At 40.8% G+C, this 16,939-nt stretch overlaps 2 protein-coding genes across 2 annotated transcripts in view; one reads left to right on the forward strand and one right to left on the reverse strand.

Annotated features, from left to right (window-relative positions):
- The window catches only part of PXMP4 (peroxisomal membrane protein 4), a 772,061-nt gene that overhangs the window by 312,258 nt on the left and 442,864 nt on the right, over positions 1-16,939 (forward strand). The gene's annotated exons all lie outside the window — the stretch shown is intronic.
- Positions 1-16,939, reverse strand: part of ASIP (agouti signaling protein) — a 203,727-nt gene that overhangs the window by 97,722 nt on the left and 89,066 nt on the right. The window contains exon 6 of the mRNA XM_049698941.1: positions 8,543-8,706. The gene's annotated coding sequence lies outside the window, so the exon portion shown is untranslated. The remainder of the gene's footprint in view (positions 1-8,542; positions 8,707-16,939) is intronic.

Genomic DNA, 16,939 nt, shown 5'->3' on the forward strand with positions numbered 1-16,939 from the left:
AGATCTCCATATGGCTTTCTCCTTCGTATCCTCCAGATTTCAGTGTTTCCTTGTCAGAGAGGGCTCACCCGACTAATGTCTCTTCACTCCCTATCACATCACTTTATTTCCTTTCTATAACTCATCATTATTTGAAATTATTTTGTTCGTTTACTTGTTTTGGTCCAGTTATTCAACCATAATGTAAGCTCCATGAAAGTATCCCATCTATCTTGTTCACTGCTGTATCCTCAACGCCTAGAATAGTGCATGCAGAACAGCAGGTATTCAATAAATATGTGCTGAATGAGTGGAGTGGGTTGGGAGAGCTAGCCAAGAAAATCTAGGTAAAACTGGGATGAGATGCATATGGTCAGAAAGAACAGAAATGATCAGGAGAGGAAATTGAGACCAGTAATCAAAATTTCCTGAGAAGTGGAAATAGAAAATGAAAATAAAAGAACCACATTTTGCCTGATGTGTTGCAACTTTCATCAAATGCAACAAATGTTTGTTAAGTACTCCTACTCCTAGGTGGCAAGCATTACGCTAAGAGCTGTGAATACAAAGATGAATGAAGTCATAGGATGGGGAGAATGAATGAAGAGGAGGGGGAGAGGAAGTAACCTCAGGAGTTGCTCTTTCAAGCCATTCACTGAGTTCACCGATAAAGAGACACGTAAAAAACAGCTACATGAAAATGGGACAGAGACTATCAGGAGTGTCAGTGCACTTCAATAAGGGGAACATATTAGTGGAAACTACAGAGCAGATGATATTTTATTTGGGCCTGAAGATAAGTAAAGAGTTCATCAGGCAGAGAGGAAGAAAAAAGTACTCCAGGCAAGGAAACAACATGAGCAAAGGCACGGAGGCATGAAAGTACTTATGCTTCGAAAACAGCAAGCAGACCAAATTGTTCCCTGTGACAAGAGTATAGTGTACATGGGGGAATGACTAGACGTGAGGCTAGAAACAGATGAAATGAAGTGGTGAAGGGCTGGCCTTATTATGGGCCACACTAAAGAATGTGATCTTAATCAAATCAGAACAACCTAGATTTTGTGAAATTCTTGGATCCTCATATGACCCCTGATTAATAGTGGTATGTTAGCAAATTCTCTCCATCTATAAAAAAAATCAATCAAAGGACTCTTGGCTTGATGCTCAGATGTCTCATTGTACAATACCTTACAGGTGTGACCTCAATACAGTCCAGCTGAGGGTCTGGGAGAAATGCTAGCCCAGGATGCTGGGCTCCCCAACTCTCACCCAAGGTCAGGCTGGGACGCTGGTGTCCCACCAAGGGTCTCATCTAGCTAGGCTCAGGCTATATCCTGTGAATGAACTACGAGGGCTCTAGGTAGCTCTGCAAGGGGCAGATGCCAATGGACAAGCTAGGGTAAAACAAGCAAGGTATGCATCTAAGGTGCAAAATTTAGGGGGTGTCACAAATCTCAGTCACCAAAATAAGGGTATTTTAATTAAATATTAAAAAATAAAAATGTATACAAAAAAATCAGTAATCAAGATTGCTCTCTTCTGTTATTCCATTATCCAGTTCATTATTCAATGGTTAGACGTGGTCTTGGGGTAATTCTCTCATAGGTTCTTCAAACTCCTTCCAGAGATCGGGCCTAAATGAGGCCAGCCCCAGCGAATTGGAACGTGGGCGTACCAGCTCCATCCTCCCTAGTCAATCTGGGACCTACACAGAAGATGGCGGAGCCTAAGTTTGCTGCTTACTTTCAACCTGAAGCACTCCCCAGTCTGAAGCTGGAACATTATCAGTGTGGATCTCTACCTGCAGTATGGCCTACTGCCTCTTCCTGGAGAGGCTCCCTACTCTGGGAACAAAGTATGAGATAAGCAGTGCTTTAGTGTTTGACAGGCTAACCTGCTTGAGGAATTAACTTGCCTTATTTTCTGTGGTGTCAGCCATTTCTGTTCTTTGTGAAAGAATGAACTATTCCTATCTTCTACACTCGCCATCCCAAAAGAGTAACTGAGGGCCTTTTGTTCTGGAGATCAGGGCTTCATTCGCCTCAGAAAAGAAAAATAAAAGAAATCAACAGGCTTTTGTTTTTGAAATCAGCCCAGGTCTCAGAGGGGATACAGCTGTTTTGTCTGAGACAAAGAAGGGCTCTTAGGATTAGAGGAGGGCAGAGGAGAGAGAATGTCCTGAGCCTGGCTCTGAAAGGGATGGTGGTAAGGGGCACTGCAGTCTCCTTGAGCAGCCAGGTCCTGCTCCCACTCTCCTACAGACCCCTGGCACAGTAGGACCTTGAATGGGGATGACTTTGTGCTCAAAGAGGTGACCAAAGGCACTGCTATTATGGAGCCTCAGCAGAGGTCTCTATGCCCCAGTTAGGCCTAGAGAAAGGGTCCTAGAACAGACAGTTGTCACGGGCAAAGAGCTCCAAAGGCGGCAGGCACTAACTGAGAGACATTTCTGAAATACCTGCGAGCTCCTGAAAAGAGGACCAAGATTGGATTTTCCACCCACTGGTGGATGGGAGCCAAGGATATTTAATTTAGATAACTACAGAAATATGACATATTCACAACCTGTGTGTCATGGAACAGTGTTTAATGCCAGCCTTCACATTTTCCTTTAAAGTATTTAGGTTTCCTGGCTCAAAGAACCCCCCAGCTTGATTTGTTTAACCCTGCCTCTCAGGAGTTGGAGGCTAGAAGTGTTCCAGGATACGGGTATGGGCATGCATGCTGCTCTGTGAGTGTGCCTCACACCTGAGCACCTATTCCGGTCAGCCTCATGTCAACTCAGTAGGAGCCTGAGTCAAAGTGGGAGGAAAGGGAACTAGGCCGAGTGGCACACAGACTGGGACTGCTCAGCGCTGGGACTCCCTAAGCCTTACTGTGAAGTCCATCCACAAGTCTGCACTGCCCCCAGGTGGCCACATCAGAGCTCTGGTTTGGGGAGAAGAATATCTGAGCTGTGTGTGTCTCAGTGGAACTCTTTGGAGACCCAGTAGTGGGGAGACAAGGGGAGAAGCCAAGACACTCGATCATCAAATTGGGTACTGGAACGTTTAAGGAATGCCTTTCTTCAATATCACTATGTAATTTTTCGTATAAACTTAAAATATATTCAGAGAAATCAATTCAGTTCACTACCTAAAATGTTCAGGGACTTAGGGCAAGAAGATGCTAGGTAACTGAGGTTAGCTAAAATAATTTTTCAGTTTTTACCATTGGAGACTTTTTTTAAAAGCTAAGATTAATTTTCTGACATTCAGTCAGTCAAACAATTATTGGGGGCTTAGTTTATGCCATGCACTCTACTAGAAATGGTGGATATAAAGACATTGTCTCTGCCTACAAAGAGCTTACAGTCCAGAAGAAGAGATAATATAATATAATTATAAAAATAAATAATAAATGAGCCTTGTGCATTGATAGAGGTATATATAAGATATGCCAGCACCTTATGGACCAGGGGATGGGGCTAGTCAGGGAAGGCTTCTCAGAAGAAGTGATATCTGAGCTGAACCTTAAATGATGAATAGGATTTAGCTATGTGGGGTTGGGGTGCTGACAACAGAAAGGGACCACATTTCAGACAGAAAGGCCAGTCAGTGATAGCAAATATGTGGAGGGAAATAAGGATGGGGGCAGGAAGGGCCCAAAGGTCAGGAGAAACAGACAGGGAGAGCCTTACATATATCAGATTAAGGAGCCTGGACCATATCCTGTGATGCTGCTGAAACATTTTAAATAGGAGAGACATATGGTCAGACTTAATTTACAAATATTGTGCTAGCAGAGGTATGGAGGGTGGATTGATGTGACATATCGGGAAACAAGAAGACCAGAGAAAATAATCAAGGTTAAAGCAGAATAATACAGGGGAAAGACAAATGAGCACCTGAATTAGTAAGTTTGGGAGAGAAGCAACAGACCTAAGGGCCTTGGATGCAAAGGGATGAGGGCAAAGCAAAAATCAAAGAAGGCTCTCTAGCGTCTAGCTCAGGTGACTATGTGGCTGATGGTATCACCAATTAAATGCTAAATTCCGAAGGAAGAGAAGGGCTGAGTGAAGAAGCGGGTGAGTTCCGTTTACTCTACCATATCTGTGGGATACACTGAAATAGTTATCTAGGAATCTATTAGAAATAAAAACTAAAGTTCTGGGGAGAGATTTAAGCTAGACATGCAGACTTGGGTGTTACTGGCATATAGGTTATAATTAAAACCAGGGGAACAGATGAGGTCACCCAGGGAGAATGGGAATAGAGAAAAGGACAGAAATCCAAGGACTAAACTCTGGAATGGGTTAGGAAAGCTTTGGTCATATTGTCTTGTACATTTTTCTGGGACTTTGGAGTTTACCAATTGCTTTTATATCTCTTATCTTACTCAACTCTCATCTGAGGTGTTCTGTAAACTAACTGGTAAAGGCAGGTGTGATTGTGCTGATGCCAAGACTGCAATAGATCCAACCCACTGAATGAGCAGGAGGTGGGAGCCAGCAGTCCCCCCCTTATATCCTTCACAGAGGATATTCCCAGCTGTTGACTGAGAGCCCTAGGTTAGCGTGACCCAGTATGAATTCTTAAAAGGACTTGAAATCCTTGCCTAGACTTCTGGTGAAGACCTTGGCCGGCCTGTGGCCTGCGTTGGAAGGGCTGTGGAGGAGCAGTGGCAGAGCTGACAGGAGCCTGCCTGCCTGCCTCTGTGGGTCCTGAAGACAGCAGTCCATTAGTCCCGCCTGACCAAGGGCCGCAGGCTAGGAGGAGAGGCATCCTTTCCAGAGACAGAAATAAGGCAGCAACAGAATTTTCTTCTCCCTGAATGCCTGTGGTCAGCAGGAGGCATTAAGGCTGGCCTGGGCCTGTAAGAAGGTCTGTATCGCAGAGGCAGATGGATAGTCTAAGCAGGATGCGGAAATGCCACACGCCAGCAGAGTAGAATTTGTTCTGAGGTTTGAACCTTGCAAAGAATAGTTCTTCCTCCTCTTTTAGACTTGAGGATATGGCTTTTGATAAGCGATTTTATTTATACTTGTGATGGTCCTGTCTCATTTTCATGTGGTGAAACCACTCCAAAGTAACTTCCCCTTGTAAGGGTCATTTACAGTAAGTGATGTGCTCCAGGTACATCTTGCACTGAAAACAAACCATCGAGGGACTTCCGTTACCTCTCCTATCTAAGAGCCTGGTACTCTAAGTTTGTATCCACTAGAGTATATTTTCTTGATTTTGCACAGATGATATGAGTGATGGATACATAAAGTCTGTACTAACTACTATTTATAAAATAAAATATGAGTCTCTCAAAGGCAGTTTGGAAAATTCAGGGCCCTCCTAAGAGATAAATGAAAACACCATCAGTAGACCTGCAACCCTGAGGAAGTCCATCTTAAAGTTACTAGGCCTGTGGACAGGGATGAAACGGGCAAACCTCAAGTACTTTGCCCTAGTCCAGAGCAGGGAATTGACTTTTTCTCTGAGAAGGAACTTTAGAGGCCAAAGGAAAACAAAGATTGAAAATAAATTCCTCTCCGAAAGGGTATAAACTTGCTGTGGAAAAGATTTCAGAAGTCTTCAGGCTAATGAATCATTCTCCCCAGCCTAGTTTCATGCTGAGGCTCTGTGCCCAAATTCTAACAAAGAACCAGCTTCTGATGGTGGCTAGAATTATTCATTTATAACTCCCCTCCCCATTTGTGGATTATCAATGACAACGTCTAAATGAACAGTTGGTTCCCCTTTGTGCCTCATTCACCAATCTGTACATTCCCAAAGACTACCAATTTTTATTTTCAACCCAGGTTAAACATACTCAGGAACCTGATGCCAAGTGCCACTCCAAATCCCAAAGTTAAACATAAATGATTTGGGGGTTGTCTATTGTTTTAGAGAATTCCTGGCAAGCTCCCTACAGAAAAATGAAAGTTGACCTCATTAAAAAATCATGTCATAATCACTGGCCCATTTTCTTTCTAGTTTTGGTGATGATATCCTTATATCAGGAAAGCAGAATTAAATTGTCAGATTCCTGAAGCACTTCGCCTTTGGACTTACCTGTGGAAATTGCTGAGTGGGAAGGGTCAGTGAACTGGGGCTCCAGGATTTGGTTCAACTTTGGCAGCCTGACAGAAACCATCCCCTGCCTTCCCACTGCTTTTTATGCAGCCCTGAGCTGTTAATGACCATCAGCTGTGGGGCCACCCCTCTGATCCGTTTTTGCCTGGCCTCCCGGATCTTCAGTTCTTTCAGGGCTACGGGGCTTCTATATTCTCTTGCTCCCTGGCTTCCTCTGCCTCAAGGATCTCCACCTCCCAGAGTGTTGCCAACTCAGCAGGATTTCCCTGGTGTGAGTTCTTTTGCTTTATGGCAACTGAGCTCTCACGTTTCTAATCTGGAGTCACCCTGAAATTAAGGTGCAAAAAACTGAATTTTGGAGACCAAAGGGATTTAGTGAAATTGAATTTCAGGTATTGTCTAGGTCTTCTTGGAGTTGATCGTGCTGTGTGGGGGCCTCCTGTCCATGGCTTTGGAGCAGTTTGATAATTTGAAATATCACTTAGCCATGATAGGTCCCTGGTACAGCCAGGATCCAGCAGATTTCTGAACTAGGTCTCCATCCAGTGCCATTCTCGAAGTTGAATCAACACCACTTACAAGCGATGTGACCTTGGGCAAGTTATTTAACCTCTTTGGGCCTCAGTTTCCTCAGATGTAAAATGGGAGCAATGATACTCCAGAGTGTTAATATAAACTTATAAATGAGATTTTTGTGTAACACATGGTAGATGCTCAATGAATTTCAGTCCCTTAACCCTACCCTTTACATTTTAAAGGGAATCTATTCACCTGCCTCACCTCTTGCTTAGTAGGCGGGGTGAGGCTTGGGTTGGTACCTCTAGGGTACCTCTAGGAAAGATGTTGGGTAATAGGAAGTCACAGGGATTGGTCTCTCTTTCTCAGATCCTAGGTTACACTGGTAAGACCAATAGATCCTCTGTCTGAATTCAGCTCCACTTCAGAGAATGCTTGCAAGTTCATTTCTGGGAAAAGCCTGTTAGTAAGCAAGACCAGGACTCCTCATTAACATACTGCAGCCCAGAACCTTGGAGATGACAGTAATTTAATCTTACACTATGGGGTAGAATGTGCTAGGCCATATATCTGGATTTTGTATATGGCTCTCAAGAGCAGAAGTACTTGTCACAGAACATGACATTACCAGGTCCATAGTCTAGATAATTATTTGCACAACTCCCAACTCTTTGCAGCAGGAATCCTCTTATTCATGTTTATTTCCCTTAAGTACCAACCATATTGCATATTGAAAGTGCTCATTAAATTGGATTAAATTAACTCAGTATCCCAGAGTATGACACTGAAGAAAAAGAAAGTAACTTAACACTGCTAGAGCACAAGATCTAGACTGACTAAAATAACCAGGAAGAAACCAAAGCTGAGCAGAATCTTTTCTATGTACCAGACTTTGCTCTATGTACCACATAACTTTTATCTGTGGACTTTCGCCATCTGTTAGAAAACAGTCATTTCACTCAAGAAGACTAACTTAGAAATATGTTGTTAGTAGTGTAACTGGCTAGAACAGTGGCTGGAATAGATAGTCTTGTTCCTGAAGCCATGCCTAGTTACCAGCAAGAGATAACCACCACCAACCCCCCCACCACCCCCATCCCCGACCACCACCAACCCCACCACCACCCCCCGACCCCCGGGATGTGTTAGGAAGACAACAGTGTGTTACCAGTCATTCTGTGCTGCCTGGGAAGAGTGCTATTGCTTAGAATTTAACTTTCTCAGTCAATTATTACCTCCTCTTTGTTTTGTCCTCGATGTTTATAGAGTATTTGCTACTGTTAATTCATTAATTAAAATTCCCCTTTCCCTTAAGGCATAGTTTTGTTACTTTCCAGCTCATCATTAGTATGTTTGTTTGTTTGTTTTGTTTTGTTTTTGACTGAGAGCTGAAATGGAAGTGTTCTGAACTGGAGGAGAGAGGAGTAGAGAAAGTGATTTAATCTTAGAATGGATCGGGGTGTTAATAGACTGCTGATGAGGTTGTCTCCTCCACTAAACTTTAACTCCTGAGGGCATAGACTGTGTCTTATTCGTTTGTGTATCCCCCTGCCTAGTGGAGTTCCATGGTGGCTGTTTAATAAATACTTACTGATTAATAAATGTGTCAAATATAACCAACGTTGCATAAAGTTATAGGTGTAAAATTGGTAGTATAGGTAATATGCACCAGAGAATCTCTGAAGAAGAAGAAATCACCTTGGGTCAGGATGGTCAAGGAAACTTCTGTGGAAGGAATAAGAAAGTTCCACGGAAGAATTTAACTCTCTGGACAGAGATGGGATAGAATGCGGAAAGGGTATGGGCTTCCAAATCACTTATATTCTGTGAACCTCAATTTCTCCTCTATCTAAACATTTATATTTAAAAAATGGGAATAGTAAACATATCATAAGTAAAGAGTAAATGAGATAGCTATATAAAGTAATTAGTACAGAGTGTGATGCACACAAAAGAATTTTCTTCCCTTTGTAAGTTACCTTTGTTTTACGAGCCTGTATAGTCATCCCATTGGATTTGAAAGCTGTCCTGACAGTATTCTGGAGTCCATGGTGTCATTTCCTTCACCAACCAAAGAGCTTTCTAGACATCAGTGGAGATATTCCCCTGGTGGAAGATACTTCAGAGAGGCTTTGTTCCTTCTCTAAGAAAAAATGAGATAAATAAGCATGCTAAATACTTTCTATTTTCAAACCTTGAGCACATATGACCATGTTGGACATGGGACACCTTTACTAGGCAATGCATCTCCAATTTTATTTCCATTTCCACCTTGAAGAACTTTATTATGGGAAGAGCTCTTGGAGACAATTTAGTACATCTCTTTTATTTTACATATTAAAAACCCCTCAGCCCAGAGCAATTAAGTGATTTACTCAGCTAGTTAGTGGAAGAATTGTGAACTATACTTGGGGGCTTTTGATTTCTTACCCAGTGCTCTTTACAACATATCAGGCTATTTCACATTTTCATCAACGCTGGCAACTTGGTTTTTTTGGGGCGAGGGGATTCAGAGACGTCCTATATGTGAGCTCTGGCTTGTCTATCAAATGACTAGGAGGATCAAGTGATTAATACAAATATAAGATATTCCTGATAAATTCATGACTCCTGACTTTTGCAATATTGGTTATTCTAGATGACTTCTTGGTCCTGCAAGACGACATTTTGTTATTTCCCAAGATATTCACTTTTTTCAAGTTTGAACACATTGTTAACATCTTCTAATTTTATATTCCAAATTTCGATTAAATTTTATCTGGAGACTCTGGGAGGGCTCACGCCAAGGAGTACTTCCCAGAACTTCTGCTGTCAGTGTCCTTGTCCCCACCATGAGCCACAGCCACCCCCCGCCTCTGCAGGAGACCCCCCCAACACCAGCAGGAGGAGTCATTAATGAATTAATGTACCAAGTGAATCTCAGATATGTGGAGTGAAAAATATCTGTACTGACGCCCTCTGGCGACCTACACGCAGAGGCGGGGCCACATCCAAAGCTGAGCCCCGGGAGCTGTGAGAACAAAGAAGAGAAAGGGAAATCCCTCCCAGCAGCCTCAGAAGCAGCGGATTAAAGCTCCACAATCAACTTGATGTACCCTGCATCTGTGGAATACATGAATAGACAACGAATCATCCCAAATTGAGGAGGTGGACTTTGAGAGCAAGATTTATTATTTTTTCCCCTTTTCCTCTTTTTGTGAGCGTGTATTGTGTATGCTTCTGTGTGAGATTTTGTCTGTATAGCTTTGCTTCCACCATTTGCCCTAGGGTTCTATCTGTCTGTTTTTTTTTTCTTAATAATTATTTTTTATTTTAATAACTTTATTTTATCTTATTTTATCTTCTTTCTTTCTTTCTTTCTTCTTTCCTTCCTTCCTTCCTTCCTTCCTTCCTTCCTTCCTTCCTTCCTTTCTTCCTTTCTTTCTTTCTTTCTACTTTTTCTCCCTTTTATTCTGAGCCATGTGGATGAAAGGCTCTTGGTGCTGCAGCCAGGAGTCAGTGCTGTGCCTCTGAGGTGGGAGAGCCAACTTCAGGACACTGGTCCACAAGAGACCTCCCAGTTCCACATAATATCAAATGGCGAAAATCTCCCAGAGATCTCCATATCAACACCAGCACCCAGCTTCACTCAACGACCAGCAAGCTACAGTGCTGGACACCCTATGCCAAACAACTAGCAAGACAGGAACACAGCCCCACCCATTAGCAGAGAGGCTGCCTAAAATCATAATAAGTCCACAGACACCCCAAAACACACCACCAGACGTGGACCTGCCCACCAGAAAGACAAGATCCAGCCTCATCCACCAGAACACAGGCACTGGTCCCCTCCACCAGGAAGCCTACACAACCCACTGAACCAACCTTAGCCACTGGGGACAGACACCAAAAACAACAGGAACTACGAACCTGCAGCCTGCATAAAGGAGAGCCCAAACACAGTAAGATAAGTAAAATGAGAAGACAGAAAAACACACAGCAGATGAAGGAGCAAGATAAAAACCCACCAGACCTAACAAATGAAGAGGAAATAGGCAGTCTACCTGAGAAAGAAATCAGAGTAACGATAGTAAAGATGATACAAAATCTTGGAAATAGAATAGACAAAATGCAAGAAACATTTAACAAGGACCTAGAAGAACTAAAGATGAAACAAGCAATGATGAACAACACAATAAATGAAATGAAAAATACTCTAGATGGGATCAATAGCAGAATAACTGAGGCAGAAGAACGGATAAGTGACCTGGAAGATAAAATAGTGGAAATAACTGCTGCAGAGCAGAATAGAGAAAAAAGAATGAAAAGAATTGAGGACACTCTCAGAGACCTCTGGGACAATATTAAATGCACCAACATTTGAATTATAGGGGTTCCAGAAGAAGAAGAGAAAAAGAAAGGGACTGAGAAAATATTTGAAGAGATTATAGTTGAAAACTTCCCTAATATGAGAAAGGAAATAGTTAATCAACTCCAGGAAGCACAGAGAGTCCCATACAGGATAAATCCAAGGAGAAATACGCCAAGACACATATTAATCAAACTGTCAAAAATTAAATACAAAGAAAACATATTAAAAGCAGCAAGGGAAAAACAACAAATAACACACAAGGGAATCCCCGTAAGGTTAACAGCTGATCTTTCAGCAGAAACTCTGCAAGCCAGAAGGGACTGGCAGGACATACTTAAAGTGATGAAGGAGAAAAACCTGCAACCAAGATTACTCTACCCAGCAAGGATCTCATTCAGATTTGATGGAGAAATTAAAACCTTTACAGACAAGCAAAAGCTGAGAGAGTTCAGCACCACCAAACCAGCTTTACAACAAATGCTAAAGAAACTTCTCTAGGCAGGAAACACAAGAGAAGGAAAAGACCTATAATAGCAAACCCAAAACAATTTAAAAAATGGGAATAGGAACATCCATATCGATAACTACCTTAAATGTAAATGGACTAAATTCTCCCGCCAAAAGACACAGATTGGCTGAATGGATACAAAAACAAGACCCATATATATGCTGTCTACAAGAGACCCACTTCAGACCTAGAGACACATACAGACTGAAAGTAAGGGGATGGAAAAAGATATTCCATGCAAATGGAAACCAAAAGAAAGCTGGAGTAGCAATTCTCATATCAGACAAAATAGACTTTAAAATAAAGACTATTAGAAGAGACAAAGAAGGACACTATATAATGATCAAGGGATCGATCCAAGAAGAAGATATAACAATTGTAAATATTTATGCACCCAACATAGGAGCACCTCAATACATAAGGCAAACACTAACAGCCATAAAAGGGGAAATCAACAGTAACACATTCATAGTAGGGGACTTTAACACCCCAATTTCACCAAAGGACAGATCATCCAAAATGAAAATAAATATGGAAACACAAGCTTTAAATGATACATTAAACAAGATGGACTTAATTGATATTTATAGGACATTCCACCCAAAAACAACAGAATACACATTTTTCTCAAGTGCTAAAGGAACATTCTCCAGGATAGATCATATCTTGGGTCACAAATCAAGTCTTGGTAAATTTAAGAAAACTGAAATTGTATCAAGTATCTTTTCCGACCACAATGCTATGAGACTAGATATCAATTACAGGAAAAGATCTGTAAAAAATACAAACACATGGAGGCTAAACAATACACTACTTAATAACGAAGTGATCACTGAAGAAATCAAAGAGGAAATCAAAAACTACCTAGAAACAAATGACAATGGAGACACGATGACCCAAAACCTATGGGATGCAGCAAAAGCAGTTCTAAGAGGGAAGTTTATAGCAATACAATCCTACCTTAAGAAACAGGAAACATCTCGAATAAACAACGTAAACTTGCACCTAAAGCGATTAGAGAAAGAAGAACAAAAAAAACCCAAAGTTAGCAGAAGGAAAGAAATAATAAAAATCAGATCAGAAATAAATGAAAAAGAAATGAAGGAAACAATAGCAAAGATCAATAAAACTAAAAGCTGGTTCTTTGAGAAGATAAACAAAATTGATAAACCATTAGCCAGACTCATCAAGAAAAAAATGGAGAAGACTCAAATCAATAGAATTAGAAATGAAAATGAAGAAGTAACAACTGACACTGCAGAAATACAAAAGATCATGAGAGATTACTACAAGCAACTCTATGCCAATAAAATGGACAACCTGGAAGAAATGGACAAATTCTTAGAAATACACAACCTGCCAAGACTGAATCTGGAAGAAATAGAAAATATGAACAGACCAATCACAAGCACTGAAATTGAAACTGTGATTAAAAATCTTCCAACAAACAAAAGCCCAGGACCAGATGGCTTCACAGGCGAATTCTATCAAACATTTAGAGAAGAGCTAACACCTATCCTTCTCAAACTCTTCCAGAATATAGCAGAGGGAGGAACACTCCCAAACTCATTCTACGAGGCCACCATCACCTTGATACCAAAACCAGACAAGTATGTCACAAAGAAAGAAAACTACAGGCCAATATCACTGATGAACATAGATGCAAAAATCCCCAGCAAAATACTAGCAAACAGAATCCAACAGCACATTAAAAGGATCATACACCACGAACAAGTGGGGTTTATTCCAGGAATGCAACGATTCTTCAATATATGCAAATCAATCAACGTGATACACCATATTAACAAATTGAAGGAGAAAAACAATATAATAATCTCAATAGATGCAGAGAAAGCTTTTGACAAAATTCAACGCCCATTCATGATAAAAAACCCTGCAGAAAGTAGGCATAGAGGGAACTTTTCTCAACATAATAAAGGCCATATATGACAAACCCACAGCCAACATCGTCCTCAATGGTGAAAAACTGAAAGCATTTTCACTAAGATCAAGAACAAGACAAGGCTGCCCACTCTCACCACTCTTATTCAACATAGTTTTGCAAGTTTTAGCCACAGCAAGCAGAGAAGAAAAGGAAATAAAAGGAATCCAAATCAGAAAAGAAGAAGTAAAGCTGTCACTGTTTGCAGATGACATGATACTCTACATAGAGAATCCTAAAGATGTTACCAGAAAACTACTAGAGCTAATCAATGAATTCGGTAAAGTAGCAGGATACAAAATTAATGCACAGAAATCTCTGGCATTCCTATACACTAATGATGAAAAATCTGAAAGTGAAATCAAGAAAACACTCCCATTTACCACTGCAACAAAAAGAATAAAATATCTAGGAATAAACCTACCTAAGGAGACAAAAGACCTGTATGCAGAAAATTATAAGACACTGATGAAAGAAATTAAAGATGATACAAATAGATGGAGAGATATACCATGTTCTTGGATTGGAAGAATGAACATTGTGAAAATGACTCTACTACCCAAAGCAATCTACAGATTCAATGCAATCCCTATCAAACTACCACTGGCATTTTTCACAGAACTAGAACAAAAAATTTCACAATTTGTATGGAAATACAAAAGATCCCCAATAGCCAAAGCAATCTTGAGAACGAAAAATGGAGCTGGAGGAATCAGGCTCCCGGACTTCAGACTATAATACAAAGCTACAGTAATCAAGACAGTATGGTACTGGCACAAAAACAGAAAGATAGATCAATGGAACAGGATAGAAAGACCAGAGATAAACCCACGCACATATGGTCACCTTATCTTTGATAAAGGAGGCAGGAATGTACAGTGGAGAAAGAACAGCCTCTTCAATAAGTGGTGCTGGGAAAACTGGACAGCTACATGTAAAAGTATGAGATTAGATCGCTCCTTAACACCATACACAAAAATAAGCTCAAAGTGGATTAAAGACCTAAATGTAAGGCCAGAAACAATCAAACTCTTAGAGGAAAACATAGGCAGAACACTCTGTGACATAAATCACAGCAAGATCCTTTTTGACCCACCTCCTAGAGAAATGGAAATAAAAACAAAAATAAACAAATGGGACCTAATGAAACTTCAAAGCTTTTGCACAGCAAAGGAAACCATAAACAAGACCAAAATACAACCCTCAGAATGGGAGAAAATATTTGCAAATGAAGCAACTGACAAAGGATTGATCTCCAAAATTTATAAGCAGCTCATGCAGCTCAATAACAAAAAAACAAACAACCCAATCCAAAAATGGGCAGAAGACCTAAATAGACATTTCTCCAAAGAATATATACAGACTGCCAACAAACACATGATAGAATGCTCAACATCATTAATCATTAGAGAAATGCAAATCAAAACTACAATGAGATATCATCTCACACCAGTCAGAATAGCCATCATCAAAAAATCTAGAAACAATAAATGCTGGAGAGGGTGTGGAGAAAAGGGAACACTCTTGCACTGCTGGTGGGGATGTGAATTGGTACAGCCACTGTGGAGAACAGTATGGAGGTTCCTTAAAAAACTACAAATAGAACTACCATATGACCCAGCAATCCCACTACTGGGCATATACCCTGAGAAAACCATAATTCAAAAAGAGTCTTGTACCAAAATGTTCGTTGCAGCTCTATTTACAATAACCCAGAGATGGAAACAACCTAAGTGTCCATCATCGGATGAATGGATAAAGAAGATGTGGCACATATATACAATGGAATACTACTCAGCCATAAAAAGAAATGAAGTTGAGCTATTGGTAATGAGGTGGATAGACCTAGAGTTTGTCATACAGAGTGAAGTAAGTCAGAAAGAGAAAGACAAATACCATATGCTAACACATATATATGGAATTTAAGAAAAAAAAATGTCATGAAGAACCTAGGGGTAAGACAGGAATAAAGACACAGACCCACTAGAGAATGGACTTGAGGATATGGGGAGGGGGAAGGGTAAGCTGTGACAAAGCGAGAGAGTGGCATGGACATATATACACTACCAAACGTAAAATAGATAGCTAGTGGGAAGCAGCCACAGGTGTGTAGCACAGGGATATCAGCTTGGTGCTTTGTGACCACCTAGAGGGGTGGGATAGGGAGGGTGGGAGGGAGGGAGACGCAAGAGGGAAGAGATATGGGAAAATATGTATATGTATAACTGATTCACTTTGTTGTAAAGCAGAAACTAACACACCATTGTAAAGCAATTATACTCCAATAAAGATGTAAAAAAAAAAAAAGAAAAAAAAATTTTATCTGAATTTAATTTAGCAGTGTATTATAAAATTAATTAAACTTTAACAGTTTAGGGCTTCCCTGGTGGCGCAGTGGTTGAGAGTCTGCCTGCTGATGCAGGGGACACGGGTTTGTGCCCCATCCCGTGAAGATTCCACATGCCGCAGAGTGGCTAGGCCCGTGAGCCATGGCTGCTGAGCCTGCGCGTCGGAGCCTGTGCTCTGCAACCGGAGAGGCCACAACAGTGAGAGGCCCGCATACCGCAAAAAACCCCCCAAAAAACCAACAACAACAAAAACCTTTAACAGTTTTAAACCATGTTTTTTTCCCTTAATAATTTTTCCCAGTGGATGTACCAGATTATTCCAAGAAATTCTTGAATACTTCTTTAGGCAAATTGGATGGAAACACATGTTCCTCAATTTTGTTTTCTGTATTTACTGAAGAATTATCTTCTCATTTTTTCTACCCTTAGAGGACAATTTACTCATTCATTCAACAAATATTTATTAAGTACCTGCTATGTGCCAGACTCCTTGCTAGGCAATGGGAATACAGTATTGAACAATGAAAACAATGGAAGTGGAGGGAGATGAAGAACAAACAACTGAAAAATGAAAAACAGAATCATAGCAAAAAATGAGAGTGCTAAAAAGAAAATAATTAGGATAATACCAAAGAGTAACTGGAAGGGGCTTACATTAGACAGGGTGGTCAGGAAAGGGTTCTCTAAGGGGGTGATGTTGAGATAAGACTTGAAGAATGAGAATGAACCAGTTATGCAAAGAGCTGGGAAAAGAGTGTTCTAAACAGAGGAAACTGCAAGTACTAAGATCCTGAGGCAGGAAGGGCTTGACATGTTTGAAGAGCAGGAGGGAGACCAACCTGGCTAGAGCATAGTGAACAAGAAGGAGAGAATGGGAGATGAGGCTGCAAAGACAGGTAGAGACTAGATCATTCAGGGCCTTGTCAGCCACAGTAAAGAGTTTGGATCTTAGCAACAGGAAGCAAAAAGTTTTAAACAGGGTAGTGACATAATCTATTTTTTTCCTTTTTAAAAAAGTGGAGATATGATTAACATACAATGAAATATACAATAATCATACAATACACAATATACACATGCAATCTGCATGTGTAAAGTGTGGTTTTGAAAACTGCATATGCCAGTATAACTCACACCTTATCAGATACAGAACATTTCAATCAGCCTAGAATGATTCCTCAAGCCCCTCCCCAATCATTCCCCACCCTCCTTCATAATAACTGTTAG

Source organism: Orcinus orca, chromosome 16, assembly GCF_937001465.1.
Source record: "Orcinus orca chromosome 16, mOrcOrc1.1, whole genome shotgun sequence".
Lineage (NCBI taxonomy): Eukaryota > Metazoa > Chordata > Mammalia > Artiodactyla > Delphinidae > Orcinus > Orcinus orca.